General features: G+C 44.7%; 1 protein-coding gene across 2 annotated transcripts in view; it reads right to left on the bottom strand.

Moving 5' to 3' along the window:
- VAV2 (vav guanine nucleotide exchange factor 2) overlaps nt 1-12,466 on the bottom strand; it is a 789,576-nt gene that overhangs the window by 199,259 nt on the left and 577,851 nt on the right. The window lies entirely within an intron of this gene.

Here is a 12,466-nt window from a genome sequence, read left to right as displayed (position 1 = left end):
GTTTACTCGGCATATAACCCTCTCAGTTTACTTATTAAAAACCCTCAACTCATACGGGATTACAAGAGTCCCAACCGTTTTTAATATTCATATAACGCAAATACGTGTACGACTAACATCAAAACAGTTCAATTAATTACAAGACCAGAAGCAGTGTGGTCTGTCATGCCTGCATTTAACGACTGCTAACCAGTCGTGCCTGCATTTATTGGCTACAAAACTTGCTACGCTCAGACGCAAGTACGTGACGCAATTATCAGTCTTATGAAATGCCATGAAAAACACCTTTCCTTTCCTTAATCTGACGCTAATCCTCCATGTGATGGAGATATTGGTAACTTATGCTCTCACAAATAACAGTTGGTACCACCGGTCAACAGACATGTACCACTAAAATTCTTAGCAGCAAAAGATGAGATGCTTCAGAGCCTTATGCATCCCTACAAAAGAAGAAAAAAATGTAGTCTGTGGCAGGGGACACCTACACCGAAGAAAAAAAAACCTGAGAATAAGTGGTGGTACAAGAGTGAACTCGTAAAACATAAAAGTTATGGGAGGAATATGTGCAATTTGTCCAACCACTGGCAATTGCTCGGGTAGCATTTCAACCCTTCCTTCTATTGCCAACCATGCCAGCTCAGTTTGGACCCAGCTATATGCAAATCAGTCTTGATACGTTCCAGTAGGAACAGTCCTGCCCGAACTGCAGCATCATGAATGATTTGCATATAGCTGGGTGCAAACCAAAATGGCATGGTGATCTAAAGGAGGATGAGTTGGGAAGCACCCTGAGCGACTGTCAGTGATAACATGAATTGCAAGCATCCTCCCATCACCTTCTCTGTTTTGATGAACGCTCTAAATGGCAAAGGTATGCCCAGATGTGTGCCCTGCTCACTGTGCCACTGGACACACGCTATATGCAACTGATGAGCTCCCATCAGGGCCAAACAATTCTTAGGTCACCTATGTTACAGTTCAGGGAGAAGGAGCGGACATATGTAGGTGTACAGCGAGGGACGCACCTTGAGGCAAGTGTGAATACAGGGGTATTCAGAACCCTTCTCCCATGGGGCATTGAGGACCCTACATTGGGGAATCTAAAAACCACATATTAGCTTAGAGTTAGACACATGTCGCCCTAACAAGAAGGCAATTTTTAATACTACATTGCTAAAAAAGGACCCTGTTTGTTAGTCCTGAAGAATGCTGCAGACTCATTAGAGCCATAGGCAGAAACATGTTGACAAGGTTAACAGTGGTGATGGGGTAATAGTTCCTCTAATCCCTATATCTCAAATTTTAATACCAAGTAATATATCTGACAAATAAATGCAGTTTGGGGTATTACATTGGCTTTTAATTCACTACTCACACGGGCCCCCAAAACAATTATAAGTGCTCCCTGTCTTCAGGTGTAGGCCCGCTCTCCATCAAACCGTGTTTTAAGAGAGCGAGGGCTATCCTGTGATGAAGCATGACACCTGAGGGTGTGGGAGGACAGACCTTCATATTTTTTTACATGCCCGGCACTCCTATGAAGTAGTGCTACTAGGGACACAGTAACGTAATGTAATTGATTACAACTAGTGGGTAGCTATAATTGTGTGTACACAGTTTAGGGAGGACCCGGCCTGGCAGTTCTGAAAATAAGGCTCTTGGGAAGTAGTGGGTGGCACCGTGACACCTGAGGGTGCCAGATGTGCGCTTTAGAAACATTTCATTCATTCATTCATTCAATCATTCAATGTGGAGATGAAACGCTCAGCCTATTCCATCTGTTTTTTCAAGGTTGCAAAGCCCATCTATGGCTCTGTGTCTTGCTTTGCTTTCCCCAGTAAAAGACACTCATCTGAGACACAGAATCATATAGAGGATTTTTTTTAATGGTCTGTGGCGGGGAGACAAGTTCGAATGAAAGCCGCTCATGCGTGCTGAGAGGGAGGTCAGTGGCAGACTGTGTGCAGCAGTGACCTTCAGCGGTGTACCTTTCAAGAATCAAAAGCAAGGTAGGAAAATCAAGCATCTGCAGGAAATAAGCAGAATATGACATAAAGGCATTGTCACTGAGAGAGTTTGAAAGATTAAAATGTTGCAGTGTTACAAAACGATACAGAGTGAATCACAAATGCTATAATCAGGATTGGGCCCCAGTTTCCTGGAATTTAGCAACTTCAAACGTCCACCAGCTATTGTAGCACATCACAGCGCTAAAATAAACCAGAGTCTCTACATTGTATTTAAAAAACACAAACCTAAAGTGGAATAAAACCTGAACATCTCGTTGGGCCTCTTCAGCCGATGTTCTTAGAAGTCCAACTGTGTAATAACCCAGGATGGTTTATGGTAAAAATATTTCAAGTGTACTCTGCAATTTATGAACTAAAAGATACAATAAGTCGTGGTCTGATAAAGATAGTGTAAGAATGCAGATTGTGCAAGGAGTGCTGGGCCACAATAACCACTCACTAACATCACAATTCTTAGAAGATAAATCGGGGGGGGGGGGGGCAGGGGGGGAGGAGCGCAGAACAAGTATTCAGAAAACGAGGACAACTTAAAACACTGAATACCAGAGAAAATTACATAAAACTAATCCTTCTGATTGACTAATGCAGATACCACGAAAAGATCGGATAACTGCATGTCTAGTAGAGGATGAAGATTGCCACCACCGGGCAGTCATAGAGGTGAGTTACGGAAAGGCTTTATGTGTGTCTGCGACAGGTGGGTCTTCCTGGGGATGTGTCGGTGACTGTTTTAGAGTTTGTAGCCCTGCTTCTGAAATAGGTCTAAGGGTGTCATCAGGTGTTTGGATAGGTAAGGGGAAAGAGTTGGTTCTGGTGACTGGTATGATATGGAAGTGTTCTCTGCCCCTCTTCGGTCGTCAGTGGATAGGCACAGTGCAGAGTCGAAAAGATCCCTCTTTAAATCCAAGGCCAGTGTGGGGGCTGCATTGTGTGCTATGCACAGGGCCGGCTTTAGCGCTGATGGTGCCTGGTGCGACAGTATTTGGTGGTGCCCCACCACCTCTGCCATGTATTCCCTCACTACCACCCTTTAATAGTGGCCCTCAAGTCTCTATAACCACTCTCTTTCGGAGGCATTTAATTAGTTTTATAGTGCCACTCATACCAGTGTAGGGTGCCAGAGCACTTTACATCATACACATATCAAAAGTGACAATCAATCATATGTGTTCGATTCTATGTATTGGAAATATTACATAAGACAGAGGACTACAAGGTGTAGGAGTCTCGTCATCCATATTGGCAGGCAGTATCGAGTGCTTGGTCTTGAGAAGCAGTCTCAGAATTTAAAACGTAAAACCATTGTTGGAGTTTTATATAACGCGAACTTGACCCGAAGGCATCGGGTATCGGAGCGCTTTACATGAGCACCAGTTGCGTTACATAAGGACACATTCATTTTTGTTAGGCACAGGGAGATTAAGTAATTGCCCAGAATCACAGGATGATGAGCGTCAATGCTGAAACTCAATCCCGGTTCCCCAGGTTTGAGGTCGACCGCCCTAGCCGTTAGCCTACATCCCCTCCCCCTCTTTAATAATAAGAATTGATTTCAACCCAAATGAACCCGTTTTGCAAAATTAGGATAATGAAAGACTGGGGCAAAATCAAAACACTCTAATCTATACTGTGCCGTTTGCATGCAGCTCTCTGATGACGGCTAATAGGTCACTGTTCTATATTGGATTTTAACATATAAACTGCAAGTTACAAAATAATCTCTCTGACAAAAGCAGTAACCCAGCAACCTATTTACATTATGTGCACTTTGTGATTAGCATGTTACAGGTTCTTTTCCAACAGGCATATTAACCCTCAGTGCTATGTTGCTAAATCTCCTATCTCTCTCCAGGGAGAAAATTAATCACCAAATTTATCTTGACATTTTTATTGTTGCCTGAAAATTGCTGGAGGCCAGGAACGCGGCAGCAGGTCCTTTTAAAACCACAATGCACTTGCAAACACAGGTGACACACCCTAGAGCCGGCCCTGACTGTACATAGCCTATTTATCTGATATATGTATCGGAGTAAGCCACAGGACAAGTTTTCCATTGATGATGGACGCTAGGACTTGCAATGTATGGGAAGGGATCTCTTTGTAATCACAGATGGAAGGAGGGATTTTAACAATGGCCCTGCCAAAAGAGTTAAGACTGGGGTCATGATGCTGGTTAACTGATGGCTGTAACAACAAGGGCTGTGTGGTGTATGGTGTAGGCAAATAACTTTCAGAAGTATGTGATGAGGACCAAGTAGAAAGACATCAGTTTTGAGGAACCTGCAGCCCATCCATTCTTCAAGCACACACCTCGCTTTGGTCAAGTTCTCTTGACTGATCAGCCCGCTATCCGAGATAGATTCACAACACGTCAGTATAAGAATGTAAAGTGAGGTTGTGGGGGTCCTGATGGGTCTACACACGTGTGAGGAGTACGATGGTGGCGAGTGGAGAGCCCAGAGACAGGATGAAGAGGAATGGCTTGGTTTGGGACTGTTGGGTGCAGTATTTGAGGGAGTGGAGGGTTGTGACTATAGGATGTCTGCAATGCTGGTTGTTAATGTGTTGAGTGGGGCAGTGTTAATACGTCATCCATTGAGCCAAAGAAGAAAAGCGTAGCTGGCACGCTGGAGTCAGCACTGATCAGTAGGCCATCCCATAATGATAGATGAACTGTTTTGTCCTCTGTCTAGGATGGTAGCTTATGTGCAATGGGCCTAGAATGATGCTGGCTTCTTGGCACTGTAGTGTTGAGGCGCCATAGTTAGATGGGTTTGAAGGACCAAGGGATTAGGGTCATGAGGCAAACCTATTGCAGGCGATCAGCTTAAAGGTTTTTTTATATAAGAATGTTTGGACAGAGGGTTTGCAGGCTTGGGCTAGAGGGCCGGTCATCTGACAGTGCCTGATGTCCGTCACAGGATGTCAAAGAGTGACCAGGTCGACTGCCATTTTCTGAGTAGGAAAAAACAGATCCCATGTTTGATGTGGGACACTGGTCACAAGGCAGAGAATCCTAATCTAGTGGCAGCCATTGGTAATGGATATGTGTGTCCTTGGGGGAGTAGGATGACAATTTGTGGCCTTTCGACACCTTTATCCTTGCATGTGGGCCGGATGTGGTAAAGAGAAAACGAACAGAGCTCAGTTGCATGACGAATGAAAGAGTGGAAAAGTAGCTCTGTGACAGACGAATGAAAAGATTTCCAGGTGTAGTGGAGGCAAGGTAGATGGCCACGGTCAAGCGGCTAAGAATCCCTGTGACTGGCTAGACATACTACCAGGTGTACAAAGGTCCACCTGGTGTGGTGGCAGGATTATAGTCGCCTGACGGTGCAAGAGAAAGAGACACATAAAAAAAGACCTGGAGTTAGTGTGATGGAGAATGAAAAAGTGAAAAAAGCTGTTGCCTAAGATGGTGGAACATAAGGATAAGGTCCCTGTGTGAAGGGGTGGACATTATAAAAATAAAAAAAAGAAAGCAGAACCTCACACCCCAATGTTGCCATCTATAAGCACTGAAAAATACACTGTTATTATTATTCAACTTATTGGCACTCAATTCATCAACCCTGGAAAGATGGAATGCTGAGTTGGCTTTGGCAAGATTCAAAGATTTGGCCTCCTGTTCACAACACACGTTGATGTAGATCATATACTTCTCTGCACTACCATGACGGTGGCCTGTAGTTTAAAGTGTTCATGGCTGAAGAGATAATGTTGAAAGGATAGAGAAAAATTAAATACACTCCCTGTTTTTGGTATTGATAACAGGATATTTTTTTTTAAATACACATTTTGGTGAAAACCAGGACCTATGCAAGAGCCGGTGAAGAGGTGGGCGAGGGTGAAGTGTGTGACGTCCTGGACTTGGGAAATGGCAAAACAGAAGAAGGAAAAGGGAACCAGAGGATATTTATGGGTGATATGAAAAGAGCAAGAGATGGAATAGAGAGATTGGGACTGGAAACCTGAATACCGGGAAACAGTGTACAGTAGACGGCAAGTTAATTTGAGAGGTATATTCAAAGAAAAAAATTGAATTATACCAAGCTTCAACTGAACCAATGGGTCTGGCGTTGGATACCAGCCTTTTGGCTGAGTCACTGCTTGTTTTTGTTTTGTCAGGTGTTTTGCAAATTTTTATTGTTGAGGAAGCTGCTGGTTGCCCGTCAGTCGAAATGAAAACAAACATTGGCTAAAAGGAAAAATATATTTTTTTTGTCAGACGCACACAGTGCCATATTAGTCCCTGGCACTGAAGTGAACTACTCTGGGAGCGGATGAGCACCCTGTGAAAGAGCAGAAAACTGTCATTCACAAAGATGTCAGCCAATGGCTGAGGGGAGCTGAGCCACTGTCCCATGCCATGTGCTATGGGGGGTGCATCAAAATCGTGAAAGACACAAAAACAGGTCAATGAATGATAGCTGGCTGAAAGCCCAGAAAGCAGTGCCAATGGCGGCCAGCAAAGCTCGCGGGGGGGGGGGGGGGGGGGGGGAGAGGGCTAGCCAAACAGTCATGTGTACTTAGGAATGGGTAAACAACTCCTCCCATGCCCTGCTCCAAGAGCAGAGCACTCAGTTATTATCATTTTATTTTTTCCTTCATTTGCACTGCTTAAATGCAGTGGGGCGAAACTCCTCCCCCATAACGAGGAGCCGCCACTAAGCAGTGCTTAATCGTAGAGGGTGGGGCTCACTGGCACTTATGTTTGAGGACCGGACCCTCAATCAATCATGATAAATGATTTCCTCATCAAAAATTTCTAAAGAGCAAGAGAGGGAAAAACACACAAAGGGGAAAGAAGGAGGAAGAAGGAAGAGAGATAGAAAAACCACCTCAAAGGAAGAAAGCAGGAAGTCTGCATGAGTGAAATAAAGGCTCAGGGTGTGTCTGGAAGGCGATTAAAGAGGCAGGAGGTGGATTGCGGACTACGTAGCCAGTATCTGGCACGCTGACACGTAATAATGCCGGCGGCAGGTTTCGTAAAAGAGCTTTGGGCACAAGTACTCATTCTTTTAGAAAATAAGCACTGTCTAGAAGTTTGTATATTACTTTCTTTTGGAGCACGTTTCATTGAATTTTTTACCTAAATTGCAACAAATAGAAACAGCCAGGGTTATGCAGCTGAGATGCACGACTCTGGATCTTATGCAGGTCCAATTTGTTCATGGTGTATTGGAGGAATGGACATATGGTTGACAAGAGAAGTTGGCAGCCGATTTAACCTATGGTTGGAGGGTGGGAGCGGCTAGTGGGGGAGGAGGCAGGCCTACTGTAAATGAGTGGCAGTCGATGGAATGCGATGCGATATTTAGAACTGGATACGTGAATTTGGACAATTGAGGCTGGGGTAGGCAAGTGGGCGGCGGCCTTTCGCTGTAGGGAGTACGGGTGGACTTTTGAGAGAGAGGTCGCTGTGGACAGAGGTGAAGGTACGGCAGGTGGGATTGCATCAGGGAGGTGCTTCCTCAGTGAAGGTCGGTCTCGCCTCCCCAAATATAGCATTCCAGGAGGAGGAGATGGGACTTTTACGGAGACCTCTGGATTCCTGCCGGTGTGGGGCCTTACACTCTGCCTCAGCCCACTTTAATACAGCAATGGCCCAGGCTGCAACGGAAGGAGGGATTGGGGCTTTCCAGCAGGAATGTATAAATCTCAATATTATGCATGTAATTTCAGTGAAATCAGAAGGTTTTGGCCAACATCAGCATAAAAATAAAAATGGAAAAAAAATCTGGCACCACTTAAATGGTTCCCCTAATGGTCCAGTTGAAAGCAGCTAGTCTAGGCTGCCCCTTAATGGTATCCCATGAAAAATGTGGCTCCCATGAAGAGAGGAAAAAGGGAGCAAAGGCATCAGACACAATTAGCTTGCAATTCCTGAGGAACAGGTCTATCTATACATCTAGGGGCACCCTCTGAAGTACTGCAAAGTGTGGCGCATGTGGTGGGATTACCACCAAGGATTAGGCGCCATGTCATTAACCATGAACAGGAGGCACGTTGTCTTCACCATATTCAGCTGTGTTATGCTGTTGTTGTTTGTTACAAACTCAATAAAAAAAGTGACTTCACAAAAACACTAATCCGATGTCAATAACCTGGCAAAGGCCAAAGGGACACTGAGAAGAAGAAGAAAAGAAATACCGTATGCCTGAAGGTAGAGGCACAAGAGAAACAACAGAGGAGGCATTAAAGGCCCAGCGTGTGACTGTAAAGGAGGTTCAGAGGGCCACCAGCCCCTGAGGTCCGACAGTATTTCAGTGCAGTGACAATTAACATGAAGTACTGAATATCATATTGAAAGAAAGCCCATTTTGCTAAATCTAAGGTGAATAAAAGATACATGAAGGTAAACATGATTCCGCATAACCAAGAAAGAGAAGGAATAAAAAGAAAAAGACAACAGAAAATCCTATTGCGTCCTAAAAGGTGCTTCTGTTCCCATTAAAGAGGTGGACAGTGCTGTGATCTTTCAACCTTTGACGTTTATTGGGTTTGAACAGAGCATACTACTCGAGTTAAAGGAGTGACGCTGGCTAGCTGCCATATGCATCAGTCAACGACGCGACATAGCGGTGTCTCTCTCCCCTGGTCCTTCGTGATGCAATCATACCCTCCTGGAAGTGCCGCTTGCATGGGAGGTAATCAGCACCGCCTCAACGCATGGGCACTTGTCCTTGGGCCCCATGAGCATAGGGGCTGCATTTGGTTGGAGATACCAATAAATATAAGTGTATTTTATCGATAATTTAAATTTGAATTCCTGTGAGCGGTTGTGTAGGCAGGGCCTAGTGCACTGCTTTGCCCGTGGGCCTATAATGCTGTTAGGACCCCCTGGAGGTAATATTCTATTTGTAAACATATTCCACTGCTGTCAGAAGGTGTTACAGGAGCTGTGCATGGACTGCTGCACTCCAAAGGCGTCCGGAGCTTTTGTGCAGCTACCAGCTGCATGCGTCATTAATAAGCGTCTAAGAAGGGCAACGAAGGGGCTGGCATCTCCAGGACCAGGAGACTTCGGATGGATATCAACGCTACTGTGCATCTCAGTACGAAGTGAAAACTAGAGAAAACTAGAGTAGCCTTCAGGATGACGTCAAGGCTACAAGAGACCTTGGAATGGGGTCAGGTGTACAGGGGACCTCAGAATCAGCTCACGGGTAGAGAAGAGCTTAAGATAAGCTCATGGCTACAGGAGACCTCAAAGTCAGGTCAAAGATACAGGAGAGTTTGAAATTAAATCACGGTAACAACAGACCATGGAATGAGGTCAAGGATAGAGGAGGCCTCAGAATCAGGTCAAGGCTACAGGAGACCTCAGAATCAGGTCAAGGCTACAGGAGACCTTGACTTGAGCTCTTGGCTACTGGACCCAGCCATATGCAAATCAGTCCTGACCCTGCTCCTCATGAGAACCGTCCAGCCCGAACGGCCAAGCCAGGTCCTCACTGGACTGGAAACAAGTTTCCTGGAACCAGTCCAGACCGAAATGCCAGGGTAGGTCCTCGGGCTGGACCGTTATCATGAGAAGCAGGGTCAAGACTGATTTGCATATGGCTAGGTCCAAACTGGGGTGGCATAGTGAGCAAAAGAACGATGGATTAAACCAAGATCTCTTGACTGGGAAGAGTGGTTGAAAAGTTTCAGCACTCAATTCATCATCTTGTTGTGTTTGCTATATTTTCACTAAATGGTCAAGGGTATGCCCAGGCGTGGGTCTCTTGCCCATTTTGCCACTGGATTCGAAGCTAGACTGGCTGGTGAGGGGTGATACCCTGAAACTGGTCCAAGAACTTGTTTCCGGTTTAGGGAGGACTGGGCCTGTCAGTTCGAGCTGGACTGTTTCCATGAGGAGCAGGATCAAGACTGATTTGCATAAGGTTGAGTCCAAATTGGGGTGGCATAGTGAGCAAAAGAACGACACATGAAATCCACATTGATTGACTGGGGTGAGTGGTTGAAACGTTTCAGCACTCCGTCTATCATCTTGTTGTGCTTGCTTAGAAAAAACGTCACCATGCCAGCCAATGGTAAAGTATGGGTGTGCCAACTCACTGGACCACATCACCAGCCAATCCAGCCTAATGTGAATGACTGATGAGAGTCAAATAATTGTCTTTGGTGTATCCCGTTTCCTAATGATAATGTGGAGACTAAGGTCTTAGGTAGTACAAGGCAGGCTAAGCCCAGCTTCCTGCATATAGGTAAAGTTGATATGTTTATTCTGGTGCTTTTAAAAAGTTACAAAATAGAAAAGGTAGTTGCTGGGTCTAGGTTTTCCTGGGCACCTTGTCTATGGCTAACTGATTTACCATGCAAGCAATTTTAATGGTTGAATCATCTGTGGTTTTTTTTATATATGTTAAACCCAAAACAAATTAATTGGAATTTTATACTGAAATTATGTATATTGTTTTATTGTGCTTTATTTTACTTTTATGGCATTTTACTTGCTCAATAAAGATAACAAATGGAAGTACGCCCATGCCTACCTGGTGGCGTGCACCTTCATCAGGGCTTTAATGCCGTCATATCAGACATTTTTGCGGGATCCGGGTGCTGTGTCACAACTTCAATAACGAAAGGCAGGCATTTCGGAGGTATACGATGATTCTTTATTTAGGGGTAGAACAGTGACACCCCCCGCCCCCAGTCCTCTCTCAACAGTCTTCCTCTTTTCCGCTCTATCGCCTTTTGTGCCCTTTTTTCACCCCTTATCCTCGTGTGTTGCCTCTACCTAGCTGCAGTGTCTTTGGTCAGCTAAAGCGCTAACCTGTAAGGCTGATGTCCCTCATCGAGCTGCACCAACCTGGACGAGCAAACTCACTTTCTGGCACGACCTATTTGTATTAGAAACGTTAGATGCCTCCTTAATAAATAGTATGCCAAAAAGTGATGGACAAAAAAATGTACTTAATCTCAGCCACTGGTAATTACTCAGGCATGCATCTCAGTCCATCATTATTTTGGGATGCAGCCCAGCAGTGCTTAATTTGTAAAATATTAAGTGCCAGGGCTCAGACCAGGAGGCCACTGCTGCTTGTGTCACCCATCAACCTTGTAATCGCTGCTAAAACAACTATTAACCAACTCTCTCACATGTAAATGCGTCACTTCAGATTATTCCAGGTCCCTAAAGCTGAAGGAATAGCTGGGGAGCAATGTATTAGCAATTTTAACACCTTCCATGCTCATGACGGAACCATTCGGTCATGAGTCACCGTTGGGCTGTGCTGATGACGGAATGGTTCCGTCACGACCACGCCTGTGATTGGAATGTCCAGCACAGGGCTGGAATTCCTGCCGCACGCAAGCGGTTAATGTATATTGTAGTCCTAAACTACTGTTGTTCTGCTCATCTCTAAATTAGATGAGCAGCGCCACCATGTGGTGGACTGTTCAAAGTATGGTGTTGACAATTAAGTGCCGGTGCTGAGCACCTGGAACCAATTAAGGGCCAGTGCTGAGCACCGGAAAGCACCGGCTCAAATCAAGCACTGCAGCCCAGAGCGATTACAAGTGACAGATTCATTCAAGCATTCCTTCCATCACTTTTTGAATACTTCCTTAATAAATAGAGCACACTTACATTAAAATGCATAAATAAATTCTGATCCATGAGTGGGTGGTGGGGTGACCTGAAAAAGCATGATGCCCGGTGAATAGTGAACCCCTACTACCCCCCCCCCTTGGGGGGCCCACCTGCTGACTGGCCTTTAATAATGTCAGATTCTGACCAGAGTGTGTTAGCCAGTAGGATGGCAAGACTGACCCCAACATCTTTTAGGGTGGTCATTTCTCCACACTTTTTTTCGATTCTGATCCAGGATTTTAATAATAAAATGTCGCTTTTGATTTAGGCAGATGGGTGTGTATCCACTGTTGTATTTTAGGCAAAGTCTTTGACATTAACAGCTGATTAGTTCTCGTTGATTTTGTGTGTATTTTTGCATGTCAGATGATGCCATCTGCAGTTTGTCTGTTTGTTGGAACTAATTAAAAAAATGAATTGTGGCACCGACTTAAGTGATAGAGAGAAGAAACGCATAGCACAGCAAAGAAACCGTATCACCTCTAGGCACTTCTCATTAGCAAATAATTCCATAATTAAAATGTTAATTTAAGTGCCCGAAATCAACACTGGTAATCAGTATAGAGTGTCTGATTTAGTCAATTTAAATTTCTGGAATTTCAGAAAGGGATACATCTTGCCACCCACCTAACAAAAGATAGGATTCTTCAAATCCGCACTACTCCTGACAACTCAAACTGAAAGCAGACTCCAGCCTATGACAACATCCTCAAGACCAGGGCGTGAAGGTACCCAAACTCCAATATAATAACAATAATAATAACAATAATAATTACATTTGTAGAGCGCCTGGTTACACTGGGACCAGTGTGTCCCCGCACTATTGTAGCACCTA

Source organism: Lissotriton vulgaris, chromosome 5, assembly GCF_964263255.1.
Source record: "Lissotriton vulgaris chromosome 5, aLisVul1.2, whole genome shotgun sequence".
Taxonomy (NCBI): Eukaryota; Metazoa; Chordata; class Amphibia; order Caudata; family Salamandridae; genus Lissotriton; species Lissotriton vulgaris.
This window is presented reverse-complemented; position numbering and strand designations above follow the sequence as displayed.